The following is a 21,308-nucleotide window of genomic DNA, read 5'->3' on the forward strand; positions in this document are numbered from 1 at the left end:
TCTCAACTAATATCTTCATAGCTAATGAGCAAAGCAGTTAAAACAGATTCAGATGGAAAACATGATTTGTAAATGTGTAAAAGATATAGTACTGCTACAGTTAATAATGCTAAGCTGACCATAACAATGTTCTCTTGAATTTTTATATAATGTTTTCTAAATCATATTGATTTTTAAATGATGATTTTCAACGTAATTATTAGTTCATTAGTATTTTTAAAACAACCAGCTAGATAGTCTCTCCTAGTTTTGTGTGTGTGTGTGTGTTTTAAGTGTTATCAGTTATAGTAATCCTGATGAACGTTAATCCTCAATTAAAGGATTGAGACATACTTCTGTTTCAAATTGATTGTAAAATAATTTAAATTTTGATTAAAAATCAAAGTCTATATATAATTTTCATTGTATTAAAAAACAATTTAGGAAGATTTGTAAAGTTTTATAAACCATTATTGAACTTGCTTATTTCTAAGGTCTGTGAGGCAGTTTTATATATAATAATGTATCTGTTTCCAAAAATTCCCCAAATGTTAATATACTAATATAGAGTTCTAAATTAGTGAAAATTTTCATTGACTTAAAATGAGATAGATATTTTTGTTTAAATATTGTTTAAAATTTAGTCAGTTTTAAATTTTTGATGTAATAAAACATTGAATAAAATAATGCTTCTACAAACTAATAAAAACAATATTTTTCATATTCATCAAAAATAAGTGAATATTTTAAGATGATTGTTATTTACCTTTACTTTATTAAGGCATATTTTAGTCAGTTTTAAAATTTAGGGAATTGTGACACATTTGTTAAGTTTTATTAAAATATGTTCTAAGCTAAAAATCACCTTCTCACACTCAGCAGTTCTCTGCCCTGATAGTTTAGTCAGAAAATAACAGTGTTTATTTATCCTTTTTCATAGATAGTTTTTTAATTGAACTCTGTGTTACATCTTATCATTGTATTTATTACATTTTAATTTTCCTTTAGAAACTTAATTACAAGTGCTCTGTTCCTCATTTGTACAATTTCCTGGTACTAGTTTGAGAATCTGTTGCCACTTTTTAAGTATATCCCAGAATGTGATTTTGACATCAGTAAAGACTAGACATTCTTATATCTTTGCTCTTGAAATCATGATATTTTTCAGAAGAAAGTTGCACCTGTGAATACATTTTCTTTATAACAAACTGGTATAAATTTTCGACCCTCCTGTGTCTTTATGGGGTACAGTGGTCTGAAAAGAAATGGTTAAGAAAATATTCTTTGTACAAGACATATATTATTAAACATAAAGCTTAGGTTTAGGTTTCTCATTTGAAATTCTGTCGATGTGCTGAGGTTGCACTTTGGAGGTTAATTTTGGGAATGTCAAGATAATTAAGATGGCATTAATAAAATCCCTACATTCATTTTATATTGTTAGTAACCCTGGTTTCAACTTTTCTACTTTTCACCAAGATATCCATAAGTTTTTACTTTAACAGTATTTAGTTTATAGTTTGCAAGTGCTTGAAAAAAATTCATTAAACATCCCTTCTGAACAGTTCAGTGGAATGCTGATGCTATCACTGAGATTTTGTGTAGATATTAATATGATAAAATATTTTTTATAAAATATTTTGAATTTAACTTGTATTGGGACATACACAGATTACTAATACTTTGTGGGGGTGTATATTCTTTCCTACCTGTAATAATTTTGTTAAATTAACAGTTGGAATGTAAGTAAATTAGGTTTATCGAGAATAGAAATCTTGTTTTTTTCATAATTGTCACTGAGCAATTTTTATTAAAAACCAAACAAAGAAAAGCTTACCAAAGTATTTACACAGGATCAAGTGAAATTACACAGAATGACTGGTTATGGGAAAAATCTGTCATCTGTTGATAAAGAGAAAATAATATAAAAGTGGTTTGCTGGTATTCACATAACCACTCCTTGGTGAAGATAAATTATTGAAATTTTACATTTTTGCTTGATTTTATGATGATCCTACTTGCTTTTGTGGAATTAATTAGTTGCTATGTAAAGTATCATTTAAATAGTGCTCATCATTTGATAGTGAAACAACCCATATGTTTTGTAATATGATAATTATAGTCTCTCCACAGAAAACAGTAAAAATATTCTTGTTCATGATGATGGGCTTAGGTGTTAAGATTGTATTCAATCTTCTTTGCCAAATGGGACTTAAGAAAATCTCTTGCCTAATACAGATTTATCTTCAAAGGATAGTACTGATGGTGGCCTTAAGAATGAAACATGAATGTGAAGGGATAATAGATATTCATCAATTATTTATTGACCCCCTTCCTCTGTGCCAGGTACTGTGCTAGGTGCAGTGATATGCAAAAAAGACCACATATGCACACCCTAACTGCAATGAGCCAGTATTGAAGAGACAGCCAGTTCATTTCACAAATTGTGAAACAAGTGCAACAAATGGAGAAAGAGAGGTCTGGTGGCAAAAAAAAAGTGTACATTGGAGGAACAAGATGAGAAAAACCTTACCTGAGGCAATGATGCCTAAACTGAAATCTTAGGAATAAGTAAAATTAACTAAGCAGAGGGAATAGTAGGCGAGTAGACAGAAATGAAAATCCATTGGGCTAAAGTTTAGTAGTTTATGAAATTGAACAGGTAAGTTGGCACCATGCCATACCTGACATTCTAAGTCATGTTTTCTTTGTCAGAGATTTTGATTAGAAATGGTATCAGAAACGTGCTTTTAATACTAAAGGCCAAGATATGCAATACCCAACAGAAATGCATGTATGTGTGCCACAAGAGACATGTGGCACATGTCTCTTATAATAGCCAAAAATTGGAAACAGCGTGCTAATCAACATAGAGTGGCTAAATAGGATAAGGTGGAATCCAGTGCAATGAAAATGAATGGCTAGAGCCACATGCAAGAACATGGGGAATGTCTCAAGTGTTATATTGAGTGAAAGAAGCAGACACCAAAGAACTTGTACTGTGTTACTCCATTTATATGAAGTTCAAATAGGCAAAATTAAGCTGTTGTATTTAGGGATACATATGGAGGTGCAAAGTCTTATTTTATTTTAGTTTCTTGCACTTAAAAGCTTTTTATTTGTATATTTTATTAGTTTCAGGTGTACAAAACAATGTAAAAGTTAGACATTTACACCCCTCACAAAGTGATAACCCCTCCTCCCCCAGCAAAGTCTTTTTCTAGACGGCTTTATCATAAACAAAGTATTTACCCACCACAAAATTCACTAGTGTACAGTTTGATTAATTTTTAATAAATTTGGATACCATAATCCAACTGGCAAAGTCATTCTCAAAAAACCAAGGAACTGCTGCATGGTGACAAGCGACCACCGTAAAAGTCAGGTTAGTGGTTACCATTAATGGGAAAGAAGAAGGGTTGTATTTGGAAGGGGTCTTGGGGAAGACACCTTTCTTGGGTGTTTGGTTTGTAATAATTCATTATGCTATATGTTTTACGTACTTTGCTGTATATGTATTACAGTGTTTCCTTGAAATTTTTTAAAAACTGTTTTAGGCAGGTTACACATTTAACAGATAAATTACCACTTCACATCTTACTCTTTTCATGTATTACTATGCCATAGCTATCTTTTGTTACACAGATTTCATGATCACCTCTTCAGAGAACTTTTTTTTTAATTATTTTAATTGGGGAACAGTGTGTTTCTCCAGGGCCCATCAGCTCCAAGTCATTGTCCTTCAATCTAGTTGTGGAGGGCGCAGTTCATTGGCCCATGTGGGAATTGAACCAGCAACCCTGTTGTTTGGAGCTCACGCCCTAACCAACTGAGCCATCTGTCCGCCCGTTTAGAGAACTCTTCTGAATCCTCTATCCAACTATGTCTCCAAGCTAATCTCTATTGCGTCATTGCTTTTTTTCATTCATAGCACTACTACTCCCTGTAAGTATCCAGATTTTTTGCTTGGTCTTTTTTTTTTTTATTCGTCCACTATAATGCAAGCTCCACTGGAGCAGGGACATTTTCTGACGCATTCATCAGTGTACCCCCAATACTTTTGTTGAATGATTATATGAACCTGGTCACAGAATTCTGAATTCAAATCCAGACCCAGTAAATTTCAAAACAGCCTTAATAGAAGTCTTTTCATAGAGTGTTAAAGTTAGGCAAAATCTTAAGGGTCAGCTCATGAATGTACTCATACCCCATTATACAGATGAGGAACCTAAGGCCTAAGGGAGAATTGCCTAAAGTAGCACTGTTGACCTGCAAATACTGTAATACTCCTGGAATAAGAGTTTAAGTCTTAAAACCCCAGTCTGGTGGTCTTTCCATTAAAATATGGAACAACGTGACCAATTAGATAGCAACACAGTTGCCTTCTACCATAATCCATCACATAATTGAATCATTTTACCTTTTCTTTCCTTTTTAATCCTTTCTATTCTACTTTTAAAAGTTAGTTTTAGGCTTACAAGTACTACACATTAATGTTAAATAATTAAGCCTCAAAGAGCTGTTGTGAGGATTTATCAAACTAATATAAAGCAGTTCGAATTGTCCTACTATTCAGTAAGCATTAGCTGTCATCATTAACTATTAAACTGAAGTCACTTAGATCAAGGAAGCAGGAGGGTTTCCAGAAATATACACACTTATATATGGGAAGTTAGTATGTGACAGGCAGCATTTCAAATTGGTATAAAAAGATGGATTGTTAAATTAGTGGGGATACTACATCAGATAGAAACATACTTGGTTGCAAGAAGCCCTATGATTAATGGCTTCACTAAGTAGGAGGTTTTTTCCTCACATAATAAGAAATCCAAGGGAATATAATCCAGGACTAATATGGCAGCTTAATGTCATCAAGGACTCAGGCTCTTTTTATCTTTCTACTCCCATTTTTGGTGGGTGGCTTTTACCTTCTCAAGAGAGCTGTTTCTTCTCTAGATATTACATCTGGATTCCAAGCAGGAAGAATGGTGAAAGCTATAAGGCCAAATGGAACGTGTCGGTGAAAATTGCCCTTATTTAAAATCTGTCTGGAAGCCAGACTCAGTGACTTCCCCCTATATCTCAGGACAGACTGAATCATTTGGCCAACCTTTGCTGGAGGAGAGTTTGGGAAAGTATTTTAAACTGGACACTATTGCCCAAAACAAAGTCACAGTTGTAAGGAAGAATGGATGCCAGATAGGTCACTAGCAGTGTCTGACAAAGACGTGAAGGCCACTTAGAAAAATAGGCTGGATCTCTATTTCACTTCTTACTCGTAAGTAAATTACTGGTATTTTAAAAACAAAAAGCAGGAAAATAATTTTCATATGCTATGAGGAGATAGGGCTTCCAAAACATGACATAAAACACAAAGCTAAAAAGGAAAAGATGAAGAAACTTGACTGCATATCATTTAAAACAATTCTGGGGAGAAAAACTACAAATTGGGAAATATTTGTAAGTTATGTAGGCAAAGGACTAATTAAGAGGACATAAATTGGTAATTTAAAATAGGCAAAGGATATATATGGCTATCACATAATACTAAAAGAATATAAATCAATTAAAATGGGCAAGGAGTATAAATGAGCAACTCAAGAAGGGAGAAGTGATAAAAGCAACAAATGTACAGATGGCACAAATTCATTCATGATTAAGTACAATTTAAACAATAAAGTTGGCCCCTCAGATTGCCAAAACTTTAAAAGACTGATAATATCCACTGTTAGTTGGGATTATAAACAGATACAGTATTTAACTGATAGACATGAGTTCAGCATTGTGCAATGGAAATTTCTGCAGTGATGGAAATACTCTGTATTAGGGGCTGTCCATACAGTAGCTAGTAACCACGTGGCTACTGAGCACTTGAAACATGGTTAGTACAACTGAGGAATTGATTTTAATTTAATTTCATTTAAAGAACCACATGTGACTAGTAGCTACCATATTGGTCAGAGCAGTGAGTGTTCATAGCAGCATTATTAATAATATCAAAAATTGGAAACAACCCAAACAGACAAATTATACAGTGTTGTTACACAATAGGATACATGTAAGATTGAAAGATCTATAACTACATGTAAGCTTATGGATGATCTCACAAACCTAGTGTCAAAAGAAGCTAGACACAAAAGAATAAATGCTTTATGGTTCTATTTATGTAAAGTACCAAAACAGGATGTTGGTTACTCTTGACTGGGAAGGAAGTGACTGACAGAGGGTACCCGGATTGGGGCTTCTAGGATGCTGGTATGTCCTATTCATCTGGGTACTAAATATATGGGTGTATTCAGTTTGTGACAATTTATCAAGCTGTACACTTGTAACATGTACACCTTTCTGTAAAGATAATTGTATTTGAATTAAAAGTTGTAATTTGGAGAGAAAAATGAAGAATGAAGTGTCAGCAAAGTGTTAATGAGCTTCCTAACGTTACTTTTAGATGTCATAAGTATTCATATTCTAAAACTGATAATGAACTAACTATAGCTTGGGACATTTCTTGAAACATTCTGAAGTATCTTTTGATATTGGGCAAGAATTAATATAAAATAAATGATTTTTATTTCTGAAATGAATACATGACTTACTGTAAGTTATATGAATATTGAATGCAAACAGTGATCAAAAATGTAGTATTGGAAGTTGAAAGTGCTAAACTCATGTTTCATCCAAAAAGCAACCACGTTCACTCAAAGCTTATGGTTCAAAGATTTGCAATTGTCAGTGAGAAAATTAAGAGGATTTCATAAATCACTTTAAACAGTAAAGAATTTGAAATAACGACTTCTATATATTTCACCTAAGAGTTTCAATTGATCAAACAAAAAAAATATTTTAAAAGGACCATTCAAATTGTTAACACCATTTACTGTATTGTTAATGTTAAGTACAATCAAGAATTTTTAGGAACTCCCGGATGGCTCGGTTGGAGTGTGGGCTCACAAGGTTGCCGATTTAACTCCCGCAAGGGATGGTGGGCTGCACCCCCTGCAAGTAATGACAGCAACTGGACCTGGAGCTGAGCTGCACGCTCCACAACTAAAATTGAAAGGACAACAACTTGACTTGGAAAAGTACCAGAAGTACACACTGTTCCTCAATAAAGTTCTGTTCCCCTTCCCCAATAAAATCTAAAAAAAAAAAAAAAAAAAAAAAAAGAATTTTTAAACATGAAATAATAAAACTTATAAATACAGATTTATTGCAATTTAGATTTATGGTCTGACTTGTAAAACATCTGACAAAAACATGAAAGAAAATATTCAGTCATTACTACAAAGCTTCAGTTGTTATACACAAAAGTGTTTTAATTAAAAGGCAAAATACCACAATTTAAAAACAGTTTTAACGGCTTTCAATGATGCTGTGGAGCTGAAGGTAACATCTGGGGAAGATATCAAATTTTATTACAGGTGTTCAGGAAAATGATTCCAATAAGAACTATATGAAAACTTTACTGGGTTTGAACAGACAATACTATGGAGTGCTATGAAAGAAATCTGGAATTTTAGCCAAAGTTTCAGAAAGATTTTCAGATGTTTTAATTTGGCACAAATTCACAAATTTGAATCTGTCCAAATGATGCAATAAATATGTAAATAAATGAATCACTTTTAAGTATTTTCCCAATAAACTGAATATTTACTATCATACATTTATGATAGCAAAACTTCTGAGAAAGTTAAGTAATATCTGAAGGATTCAGAATTGTGATAATGATAATTGAAATTATATTTTGTCTTCAAAGGCAGCCTATAGTGCTAGAACTACAGAAGTAATTTGGAAATCCTATCAATTAAGCTTTGTATACGTACTTTCTACATTAGAAATTTTGAAATCAGCAAACATTTAGAATATGAAAATATTTTTGGAAATTTGGTCTTATTAAAATTATTTAGTGAAGATGTCTACTCTTTGCTTAGGTTTTTCCAGGTTAATAAATTAATTTGACAAGAACTGAAAGTGATTGAACATATAAAACTAAAAGCATGAAAAAGAAGCAGGAATTATTTAAGGAAATATAATACTCCATTTGAAATAAAATACAGGACCAATTCAGGGGAAATGTATTATCTAATAAATTGTCTCATAAGGCATTTTGATATATTCTTTTCTGTGGTGGTAAATTTTATATGTAAACTTGACTGAGCCTTGTTGTGCCCAGATATTTGGTCAAACATTATTTTGGGTATTTCTGTGAGAGTTTTGGATGAGATTTAAATAGGTAGACTGAGTAAAACAGATGGCTCTCCTTAAGGTGGATGAACCTTAACTAATTAGTTGAAAGCCTAAATAAAAGGAAAAAGCTGGTCCTCCTCCTTTCCCCCATCGTCCACCCCGTCGTCTCCTCCAGTAAGAGAATTCCTCCAGGCTGACAGCATTCAAGCTGGGACATCTTTTTCCTGCCTCTGACTCCTGGATCTCTAGCCTACAGGCCTTTGAACCGGAACCACCTTGCTTGCCTAGTCACCAGTATATCTTGGGACTTATCAGCCTCCATAATCATGTGAGCTAACTCCTTACAATAAATCTCTTGGCATATTTATATATTACATTATATTAATTATATTTATTATATTAATTATATAATATGATATGATATGATGGTATATTTCCTATTGCTTGTTTCTCTGGAGAACGGTAATACATGTTCTATTAATTATATTTATTATATTATATGGTATATGGTACAATATAGTATATTTCCTATTGCTTGCTTCTCTGGAGAACAGTAATATATGTTCTATCTTTTCTCCCCCATATGCATAGCCTTAAAACATGGACATTTTATAACTTTTGTAGAATCTTATTCTAAATATATTTTAGTGTTCATTGATTTTTCAGAAACCTATGTAAGAAAAAGTAGTTATATAATATTTTCCTTTTAAAGCACAGGTAATGCAAGGCTTTCTGGAAGTGGGTCAGCATATTTGTGAACAGCTTGTCACAGAATATGGTTACCTGAAAGCTCAACTTCACTAACTTCTGAGTACTTTTTGACTAGTCACTATTCCTCAGACCTGGATGTGGTCTGATGCCCAGTGGGATTTCTCTCCATCTGGTGGTCTGATCCTGTAAGTTGGTCAGTTCACTCTGCTGTGGGGTATATTATCTTGGAAGCTTAGTCACACTGATGGCCCAGTTTATTAAGTTCATCTGACACTTCTGTTGTACAAAGCCACTGATTTGGGAACCTAAGTTTCCTTGTTTTACTATTGGTCGGGCCCATTGGTTTGGCGGTTATTTTTCTCCCTTGGAAAGGTAGGAAAAAAGACTCCTAGCTCAGTTCCTTCCGGTTAGCTACTAACAACGTATTAGCTTTGTATTTGGACCTGTTCCTAATAGTCTCTGGCCTTAATTCTATGTGATAGCTATCTCACAGTTTAATGTGTTACCATTCAGGTGCAAGAAACATCCCATTTCTCTGTTTTTCTCAATTAAATGCAATTTAACCTGAGCTTCCTTAGGCCTGACTAAAGGAACTTCAAGTATGGGTGGAAAATGGGGTTCCCTAACCCCTTCATTGGCTCCTAAGGGAAGCCCTGGCCTTTGCAGATGCCAGGGGTATGGTGGGGTTCATCGAGTTTTCCATTGTTCCTTCTAGAGAATACTTTTGCGGGGGGATGGCAAAAGCCTACTCCATCTAGTAGGCCCTGTTGCTCTGTATGGGTCACCAAGATGCCCTCACTGGTGTCTTCCCACCAACAACATGCTGCCACAGCACAGAGATGTTGGCTTTGCTACCAAGGGCCCTGCACTTACCTTGACCACCCTGGACATGGCCACATAAAAGAGACTCATCTAAGCCTCTTAAGAAAACCCCTAAACCCAACCCCCTTCTCAACCCCTAGGACCCCTCCATTTTCTCTAATCAGGCTACTCCTTTTTCCATCCAAAGCACCAGCGTCCATATCGCATCCATATGACATGCTCAGCACCAGGTTAATTCCTTTACAACAAAGGCCTGGAAGAATTTTTTTCCATGACATCCACTGAAATACAAAGGAGCTACAACCCCACCCCTTACTCTCCTACACACATACACCAGTGGAGAAGAACCCAAATTCTAGAACATAAAAGCTTGATTGAAAAAGGGGAAAGAGGTAATACTTCTATCATGATACGGAAATACATTTCTATCATGATGAGCCTATAGTCAGGAAAATAGGGCCAAGGGGATTTTTGTTTTAACTATGACACATTCAGACTTATAAAAAGATATGCAGATTAATCTGCACCTGTGTGAGGAAATAAACAGCTTAAGAAATAGATTGTCACTAATAGTTTGTACTCCATGATCACATTTTTCTTACTTTCCCCCAATAAGAATGATGAAACTCATAAATTTGGTGTTTGTCATTTCTATGCATTTTATTACAATTTCACTATTTATGTATATATCCTCAAGCAATATATGTTGAATTGTTTTGTATGTTTTAAATGTGTATGTCAATGGTATCTTTCTGTATGTATTCTTCTGCATCCCGCTTCATCTGCAGAGATACAGATGGCTGTAAATTTATTTATTCACTGTAGAGATTTCCTTGAATGAATATAGGAAATGTTATTTATCCATTCTCCAGTGGATGGGACATTTAGGTTGCTACCAAATATTTGTTGTTACATACAATGTAGCTATGACCATTCTTTCTCACAGTGCCTTGTACACACAAGGGGCTCTCAACCACAAGGTAACATTTCTCTAACGGAAATTTTTTCTAGGAGTAGAATTACTGGGCCCTAGGTCATGTACATCTTTTACCTCAGTATAAGCTGCCAAATTGCTCTCCAAAGCAGGTAAATCAACATGCCCTCTTATCAGAACTTTGCCTTTGCTTCACATCTTTACTGATACTCAACGTTCTCAGAATTCTTAACTTTTGCCAATCTAACTGTGTCTTATTGTGGTTTTAACATTCCTGATTACTAGTGAAGTGGAGTATCTTTTCAGGTTGGCTACTCAAGTTTCCATTTCAATAAAGAGCTCTTGTGCTTGTTCATACCCTCTGTCATCCTCCTCCTCCTCCTTATTATTATTATTTTACAATATTGGGTTTGCTTTTTCGTATTGATTTATATGAGTTCTTTATGTACTCAGGAAACTAATTTCTTGTCATCCATTTGCATTTACAAATATACAGAGGGTGCCAAAAAAAATGTATATACGTTTTAAGAAAGGAAAAAACTATTAAAATTGTAATACTCAATATATACTGATAAGATGAATACAAGTCACATTTGACTTCTGCAATTACAAGAGGTGCTCAAAGGGGTTACCACCAGCGTCCAGACACATCTGATTATAGCAAACTACTGCTTGGGCAACGTTGATCATCTCTTAAAATGTGTATACATTTTTTTTGGCACCCCCAGTATTCTTCCAAGCTGAAGCGTCTCTTTTTACTTTGTTTATTTTTGGATACACCGTGTTTTTTAAGCTTTAGCATAATCAAATTTCAATCATTTTCTTGCACGTGTACTTTAATTGTGTTAAAAAAAAACACACAAAAAAAACCCCAGGGGGCTGGCCCGGTGGCTCAGGCAGTTAGAGCTCCATGCTCCTAACTCCGAAGGCTGCCAGTTCAATTCCCACATGGGCCAGTGGGCTGTCAACCACAAGGTTGCCAGTTTGATTCCTCGAGTCCCGCAGGGATGGTGGGCAGCACCCCCTGCAACTAAGATCGAACACAGCACTTTGAGCTGAGCTGCCGCTGAGCTGCCGCTGAGCTGCCGCTGAGCTGCCGCTGAGCTGCCGCTGAGCTGCCGCTGAGCTGCCGCTGAGCTGCCGCTGAGCTGCCGCTGAGCTGCCGCTGAGCTGCCGCTGAGCTGCCGCTGAGCTGCCGCTGAGCTGCCGCTGAGCTGCCGCTGAGCTGCCGCTGAGCTGCCGCTGAGCTGCCGCTGAGCTGCTGGATGGCTCGGTTGGAGTGCGTCCTCTCAACCACAAGGTTGCCGGTTCAACTCCTGCAAGGGATGGTGGGCTGTGTCCCCTGCAACTAGAAACGGCAACTAGACCTGGAGCTGAGCTGCGCCCTCCACAACTAAGACTGAAAGGACAACAACTTGACTTGGAAAAAAGGCCTGGAAGTACACATTGTTCCCCAATAAAGTCCTGTTCCCCTTCCCCAATAAAAATCTTAAAAAAACAAAAACAAAAACAACTCTTTCCTATCCTAAAGTCATAAAGATAGTTTCCCTATCCTTAGCATTCCCTTGCTTAAAATCTTTGCTTTTCATATTTAAGACTTTAATCCTCCGTTAATTTTTTTATGGTGTGAATTAGGACCCAGTTTCATTATTTTCCATATAGATATTGTCCAAGCAACATATAGTAAATAATTCAACATATCCCCACTGACCTGCAGTGTATCAAATTTCCAGGTATATGTGGGTCCATACAGAGGTAATTTGTAGTCGGGTCACCTTATCACACTAGCTTGAGATGAGCACATCCACTGGATTGCTGGGCGGGATCAGCAGAGCCTGTTTCCATGAGGGCCTGAAAATCCTTTAAGGAATAGATTCATCCTTAGGGAACAGAGAACCAGGCATACCAAGTTTTGCGCAGTTGCAAACCTTTAGTTTTCTGAAGAAAGAAGCAATTCTGTGTCAAGTCTGTTATTTGGATTTGATTCCCAGGTCAGCACAGACTCTCCTACGCCAGGTAGAAAACAGGATGTGACATTGAAGTTAAAGAACTCAATAAGAATTTTAGATCATATAGGGAAACCTTCCTTCTCAACCCTAGGAATACTTATATCTTTAAATATTTATGCTAAGAGTGTAGGTCTGGAGCCAGACTGCCCAAGTTCCAGTCTTGGCCTTGTCACTTAGGAGACCCAATCAATTAGGAGACCTTTGGCAAGTTATTTCACTTCTTAGCCTCAGTTTCTTCAAAATGAAAATAATAAAAGTAGTAGCTACTTCAAAAGATTGTAGTGATGATTAAATGTTAATACATGTGTATGTATGTATGTATATGAACACAAGTATGTAAACACACACACACGGTGCCAAAATAATGTATACACATTTTAGGAAAGGAAAAAACTGTTAAAATTATGCTATTACTCTGATGGTAACCACTTTGAGCACCTCTTGTAACGACAGAAGTCAAACATGACTTGTATTCATCTTTTGTTATTGGTATATATTATTACAATTTTAATACAGTTTTTTCCTTTCTTAAAATGCGCACACATTTGTTTTGCACCCTCTGTGTGTGTGTGTATGTGTGTATGCACATATATATATATGTGCACATATATATATATGTTTCCCCCCAATTGTCTGCTCATAGAGCCCAGTAACAATGAGCACACATGCCATTTGGATGTTGGTTTCTACTCCCATACACCATTATAAAGAACCAAGACTTCTTGAATAAATGGTTGATTACAGGACTGGGGCAGGAAAAATACAAGATTAGCCTGGAATAGCTTTTTGTGCTGTGTCAAAGTCACAGAAATCTATTTGAAGGAGTGCTCCTTGACCAAATCTGTAACAATGTGAACATCAAAATAAAAAAAGAAAGCAAAGGAATATGACCTATTGAGTAAAGAACAAGAACACAATGATAGAGATAGATAGATAGACAGATAGATAGATACCATGTTTCCCCGAAAATAAGACCTAACCAGAAAATAAGCCCTAGCATGATTTTTCAGGATGACATCCCTGAACATAAGCCCTAATGCATCTTTTTTTTTTTTTAATTTATTGGGGTGACAATTGTTAGTAAAATTACATAGATTTCAGGTGTACAATTCTGTATTACATCATCTATAAATCCCATTGTGTGTTCACCACCCAGAGTCAGTTCTCCTTCCATCACCGTATATTTAACCTAATGCATCTTTTGGAGCAAAAATTAATATAAGACCTGGTATTATTTTGGGGGAAACTCAGTAGATAGAGTTCATTTTTAAAGTAGAAAGCCATGTAAAGGAAATGATGGAATTAGAAAATCATTTGGCAACCATCATAGTAATAATTATGGATACTAAAACTAGTGGGTGAAAGTTTGAGGAATAACGAGATACCTATTAAGTACAAAGGGTAAACTAATAACTTGACAGTGGAAAAACCTGGCCGATACCACCTCAATCAATGTCAAAGATAATATCACTAATAATGGAACAAACCAATATTATATGCCTCCTGAAGCACGAACAAGAACTCAGCATCACTTCGGTGGTATTTTTGTCAACGAAAATCTTGATGGTGATGATGGTTTCATGGGAGTATGCATATACGCAAATCCATCAAATTGTATACATTAAATATATGCAGTTTTTTGTATATCAATTAAGGGGGAGAATTTAAATGTAAATATATGTAGAAGAGCTTAGAAGGGTGACTGACACATAGTAAGGAGTATGTGTGTGTTTGCTGTTACTATAGAAAAGATGAGAAGCCTAGGTGATGTGAAGACACAAGAAGGTGAGTGAGGGTAAAGAACATGAAGGTGGGTGACATTTTCCTTAGATACCCAAGTCCCAGGAATCCCAGAACTTGTGATAATTTATTTTAGTGTCTAATGTAGTCTGGATTATTTTTTCACTTGGAAAGAATCTAAGAGCATATGATCTTTAAGTGGAAAGTAAAAAAAAAAAAAATAGCCTTTTGTTTGAAAAGAGTGGCAAGATCTTGTAGGCAGATCATAAGCACACCATCTGGTTAACTCAAGAGAAATCCTAAAAGCTTAGATTTCACATTTTTACCAGCCAGGCATGTTTTAAGATAGACCCCTAAGCTAAAAATATCAAATCATTCTTGTTCTGCTGTTCATGAGTTAGTTGAAAATGCCACTCATCTGCAGTGCTAAAGATCCCATTTATCTTATCTAAGAATCAGTCCATGGTTGTTTATATTTCTCAAGTTTGAATGTTCAACGGTGTGCAAGACAAAGTCATCACACGAGAAATAGGCAAGGTTGGCACAGCTCTAGTATCTCTAAAAATAAGTCTTAGTTCTTCAAAAATGTGAGCACGCTCGATAATTCTCAACCAGGAACAATTTTGCCCCCAGGGAATGTTTTGCTAAGTATGGAGACATTTTGTTGTTGTCACTACTGGGAGTGAGGGTGGGGAGGGCATGTTTCTGACATCTAGTAGTAGAAACCCAGGGTGCTGCTAAACATTCTACAATGCAGAGGCAGACCCCCACAACAAAGAATTATCTGGTCCAAAATGTCAATAATGCTGAAGTTGAGGAATCCTTCACTAAATGAACATAGTTTCTAAAACTTCAAGAAGTTAACGTGCTCATAGGGGTGGAATAAATGCTTCCTGCTCCATCTTGATATACAATATTATCAGCTGGCCTAGTGACTGTACGTAATATACACTCAATATGTATTTGCTTAATCAAGCAGAACTTCGTGCTGCTCTTATTCTATTAGTATTTGTATGTCTTTCCCTTCATTTATATATGTAGTAAAATTGGACCAGAACTTCTTACTAACCTGCCTCATAAGTATCTCACCCTCATCTCAAAATATGAAAAGGGTGAGATTTTTATACAAGATTGTAGATAAACTAGGTTACAGAAAAGTGGAGAAAAGCCAATATTCGTTAGAGATTGAATATGAAGGAGAACCAATTTGTGTGGCTCCTAGTATAATGAATTTTAAATGTAATAAAGACATTTATTAGGAAATCACATTAAACGAAAAATTCAAATGACATTCAAAACAGGAAAAGAATTCAGTCCTTCAAGGGATCACAGGCCGTGCAAATCTCTAACGCTGTTCAGGCTATAACTACTTATCATGACAAACTGGGGAGAGGATAAAATCTCCCCCCATTCTTCTTGCTTATTTTGTTTTTGAGGAAAATGGTGTAGCAGGAAGTTACTTATCACAGCTCCACTCCCTGAGTGTGAGCTGGAAGGTGAACCCGCGGCCCCTGTTGAAATGGAGATGATATGAGCTCCTCTACACCACTTGTTTCATTTCTCTCTAGCAAAGGAATTGTCCACAAAACTTTCATCAGTCTGTGACAAAACCTTAGGTCGTCTGATTGGTTTGAAAACCATGTTTAATGTGTGATATTCAACGACTACCTCATCTGTCTAGAAATCTCTGTAGTGAGAAACAAGGGATAGTTATTTAGGGAATACAGTGGTTAAAGAAAAAGCAAAACTATAAATATTCTTTAGAAACTTACCAAATTTCTTATTTACTTATATTTATTTTATTATGATGGTATTTTATTGGTTATTATATTCTAAAACATCCTAGATCTAACAGCATTTCTCCACACATTTGGTATGCTAATGACAAAAAAATTATATCTAAATTCAAGCCAACTTGATTCTTTTATTTTTATTAATTTTTTAAAGAAATTAATATTTCATAAAAAAAAAATTAGCCCTCAGCCCAGAGGACTTTAATGAAATGCCACAGCCCCAACACCATTGCTTCTCCACTCATTCCAGCACTGCTTCTCCAGGGCAGCTCATTTTGTTTCTTAGATAGTCATCTTTATCACTTGGAATAATACTCCTGTGTTAATATTTCTTGATGTAGCAATTGTAGACATTTACTTCTACATTTGAAATGTAAGGATTTAACTACTTAAGTTTTTCTCCCTCTTCTCCAATTTTGGTAGTTACAGTGTCTTTATTTATTCTATTGAAAGTCTTTATAACTTAAAATAAGATAAATTCCTGTTTCTTGTTCATCAGCCTTTTTAATAGCAGCTCTTGTCTCTCTGATATAAGAAGTCATGATCACACCCCCCTTTTCTTCTCTCCTGTTTTTCCAGTCTCTGTCAGTTTCACTTTTGCTTTCGGTCTTTTCATGTGATGACATCAAGGTTAATGACAACTGTACTCTGTTCTGAAGCTATAAATAAATATTCAGTGTTTTTTTCTATAACATTCTGAACTGCAAACGGCAATAAGCAACATTCGCTTTATTATCACTATGTAAATATTACTTAGTGCAGAGAGGTACCAGGACAATGTTTCCTCTTTCATGGGTCCACTTTTTGACCCCTCTGCCACCTAAGACAGAATTCCCCTTTCCTTAGATTCCATTAGTTGTTCAAAATCAAGCCATATTCAGTTTGCTTCATATCTGGACCATGGCTTTCTTGCGATTTATTTTTTTCCTTTCAAATTCCAATTGCCTTTGTTTTCCCTACTGAAAAGAAGAAATATGTGTCTCCTTTACCCATCTACAGCATGAAATGCATTCCATTCCCATTCTTAAATCCATGCTCCTTGGAGTCCACTGACTGTTGTCCTATGGAGACAGATTGCTTCCAGCTCCGCCATATTTGGGCATTCTTCTTCACTGGGCTTTGGATTGGCTGCTGTGTTCTTGGATCCCATGTCTTCATCTTTCTTGACTTTTGCCCTTGTTTTGCTGGCATAACATCAATACAATTTCACAAGGACTTCTTGTTTTCTAATTTAGGTCATGTCCTTGATTCTTCTTTCAGAAAAAAAAAATTAAGTGATATACACCCATCTGAATTTCTTCTACTTATCTTCCAACTTGCTTCTTATAACCCCTGCAAGAAAAACACCAGTATTCTTCTTTAACAGGTAGACATACTGTGAATTCTGTAACTTAGAGCAACCATTGGTTCTCTATATGGTGGAATAATAATCCAAATAAAATGGAAAAACCTGGTAAGTATTTTGCAGCATAAAAGTTGCCAGCTTTTGTAGAGATCGAGTCTGACTGATTTTGTCAAATTGTCTTTGGCAATATTTTCCAATAACTTAGATTAACTGAATTTAAGGTTGTGGATGCAGTCATTGTAGCTTTGTAAAGGAAGGACCTAAATTGGAACCAAAAATTTTATCTTTTAATAATGGACATGAGATAAACTGTTATTTAGCCTAAAGAATTTAAGCATATTTTAATGTTGAAAATGTTTCTTAAACACTGTTTCTTAGAATGTTAATTATTGCTTATAAATATAGCTTAGAATAGGCTTGATTTGGGCATCTGGGACTAAAGGCAGGTAAAGGTTGAGGCTATTCAAAGGGATCCATAATCCCAGGACTCTTTTCTATAATAAGACAGGAGGTACTGAGGTGGATCAGACCTAAGAGATCTATAAGAAGGATGTGATAGGTAACATAAATGTCCTGGACATCAGTGGAAACTATATCTAAAACCAAGAGTCGGATAATAATAGTCCCCACAGCTGAGCAGTGAAGATTCATGGAATAAATGGAAAGCCAGTTTCACAGCTGCAAACAAATACAGATATTTGATTGTTTACTTCTAAGGACAGTATCTGAGTGCTGAGGGACAGTTACTGTAAAGCCCTGTGAACCTTTCAAATTTTGAGCCATATGAATGCATTACCTATTCACAAAATATGTTTTCTGAAAGGAGAAAAGATTGATGAATAAGGTACTAGCTGTTAAAAGCAAATCAAAGCCATAGTGATTGTAAACACCATAGAAAAATATTTGCTCTTGAATTCAGCACCCCTGCACAGCATCTGGCCTCCAGCTGACACCTCAGTCCTCCTTCCTGTTCCCACAAGGTGTATTTCTTGGTACTTTAAAATTGGTGTGCCATTTTAATGGATAATGGGGATTGGCTCACTCAACCTGCATTCTATCCTTCTCCAGGATACCTTCCTGTACTGGAGAGACTAAAACACTAAAGTTCACAGTTCTGGCTCACTGCAGATACAGGTCTGGATGCAAATTATCTTCCACCAATTAGATACATTTGAGTGAGATTTGGTAGGCATTTTTCATGTGCAAGCTATTTTTGCATTTCTCTTGCGTATTTCTCTGTGGCAGGTAAGGTCATGGAAGTCTGGGATTTTATTTATTACAGCGGCACCTTCAATGTTCATTCCCTCTGTAACTTCCTGAGGATTGAGGTGCCATTATTGTGGCAGCAGGAGCCATGTTGGATTTTTGAACAGTGGAAGGCATCCATAGCATTGCGGTCTTGAACTCAATCATTCCAAGTTGTGGCCTCAGAAGGCAGTTTCCTGTTGAGTCAGTTCTGTATTGTTCTAGGAGTCATTCCTGAAGTCCCAGTCTAGAATCTGCTCCTTCAGCCGTTTCAAAAGTTTTCCAAGCACCTAAATATGTATAATAAATCCTGTCATGCTTAATATATTTCCAGTGGTTTCTATTTTCTACACCCAACCCCAGTTGCTACAATCAGTAATATTTCAGAGAAAAATAACATAGTAAAATGTTCTGCTGTTTTCATCCAGGTTGTTCTAACTACCACCACCTCAAGCCCTCTTCCCTCACTTCCCCTGCCCCCTTCACCCCAAGCTAGTAAGATATGCAGAGCTCATATTCAGTAGCCTTCTGGCTTTGCTGCTTATCTTGATCTGAACATTTTTTCAAGTTACTCAGCTCGTGGCGTAACCTCCCCTCTGGAGCTGAGTTTCTACACTTGTGACCCGGTTTCTGAAGGATGGGATTTTTGTAGCTGAATTCCTGCATAGATGGTTAGGGCATTACCTAGATCTCTGATCTCTGGAAGTACTACAGACTGGAGACCAAATCAAGAGAGCCAGGACTGACCAGCATGGCTGTACAGGTGGTTAAAATACTCCCAACAGCCATTATCCTGAACACCCCAGTGCTCCCTCACATTTCCCCTCTAACCTGGGGGCCACCTAGGCCCTCCCTATAGTACATCCACTGAAGAGGTCCTCCAGGCACAGGTTCCAGAGCCAAGGTCAGCCTCTTTCTGATTCCTCCTTGACTGTTCCCTATTGGTTGTGCCACAAGGAAGTTTCTCTAGAGGCTTTTAGAGTATATTGCTTAGCGGGATAGATTGAGGGACACCAAGAAAAGTCAGGATTAGAACCCAGGTCCTCTGACTGGAGTATTCCTCTCACTACACCATGTTTCCTCTGAGCATTAATATAAAATTAATACAATTATACACCTTAGCAGGAAGTTTAGTTATAGTGGCTGAAAGTACAAGCAATGAAGTCAGATGGGAGTTCAAATTCTAACTCTGATTTCTGCACCTAACTAATGTATGGTCTTCGTTATTTGTTTAACCTGTTCCTTAACTTCCTAGGACGTCAGCAGCGTCTTCCATAAAACAGGAACAACAACATTTTGCACTTAGGATCAGTGTAAGGTATACGCACGGTAATGTTCCTCCTTTAGTCTTCTCAAACTGTGGACAGCCTACATGCTGAGCTACGTATTGAAAAGTTCACTGCAGCTGCTGCCTTATGTGCGACACTGTTCATCAGAAGGGCTGTTCTGCATTATGGCCAGGGACCACTCAGAATATTAACTATTCTGGCACCATATAGCAGATCAGAACTGGGGAAAGCTACTCAAAGAAATAAAAGGTGGGCATGAGGTAAAGGGTACCTTTCAATTGGACGAGAGAGATCACAGCCACAGAAAAATGTTAGCCATCCAGGACAGGTCACGCTAGCCTAGAGGAGGGTCCTGAGACGAACAGCACATCTCTTATTTACATGTCATATTATTTTATATTCAGGAAACTTGGAGTGCATCTCTTAGAGACATGGATGCTCCTTAACTCAATGGGGCTGTTGGCATTTGACCTGGGACTTGTGCAGGGTCAAGTTATTGATTCTAGTGGGTGGCCGGTTAGCTCAGTTGGTTAGAGCATGATGCTAGTAACACCAAGGTTGCCGGTTCGATCCCCGCATGGGCCACTGTGAGCTGCACCCTCCTTAAAAAAAAAGAGGTATTGATTCTCGGACAAGTAGGAGCTGTGTTGATATCCTCATTCTTCTGAATCATAAGTTCTCCTGGACTGAAACACTATGGCAGTCAAAGCATTTACTGTCACACTCTTCCTTCATTCAACCCATTGTGTGGGTCAGAAACTGGGAAGACTTCCTTGGCTGCTTCCTCTCTCTCACCCCAGTATTATTGAACCCAGTATTGTCGATTCTACTTTTTAAAACATCTCATACAAGCCACTGCTTTCCAATTCTTAGCCACCATGCCAGTTCAAGCCACTGCCTTTGAAGTCCTGAATCTCACTCTAGCCTACTTAGACATTTCCTTTACTGGGGCCCTGGTCATTTGCTTCTCGCCCTTCAGATTTTAGCTCCACTGGCCTTGCCTAGCCACACTCTCTTCTGCCGCGCCCTGCTAGATCAGATTCTGTCTTTCACTTCCTTAATGGCACTTGCACTTAACAAAATCTAAAATCATCTTGTTTATTTGGTTGTTTATATTACTTTAGAATATAGACTCCATGAGAGTAAAGACTATAATTGTCTTTTTCACTGTGCACCCATACAATGGAGAACAGTGTCTGGCATTGAATGAAATGAATAGACGACTGATCTTATTGGTCTTCCTGTGTCTTCTCT

The 21,308-nt window shown here is 36.6% G+C and overlaps 1 non-coding gene across 1 annotated transcript; it reads left to right on the forward strand.

Annotated features, from left to right (window-relative positions):
• Positions 1-20,565: 20,565 nt before the first annotated feature.
• On the forward strand, positions 20,566-20,639 carry TRNAT-AGU (transfer RNA threonine (anticodon AGU)). The gene has a single exon. It is a non-coding gene; the product is annotated as a tRNA-Thr (tRNA).
• Positions 20,640-21,308: the final 669 nt, after the last annotated feature.

Source organism: Rhinolophus sinicus, linkage group LG05 (genome assembly GCF_036562045.2).
Source record: "Rhinolophus sinicus isolate RSC01 linkage group LG05, ASM3656204v1, whole genome shotgun sequence".
NCBI lineage: Eukaryota > Metazoa > Chordata > Mammalia > Chiroptera > Rhinolophidae > Rhinolophus > Rhinolophus sinicus.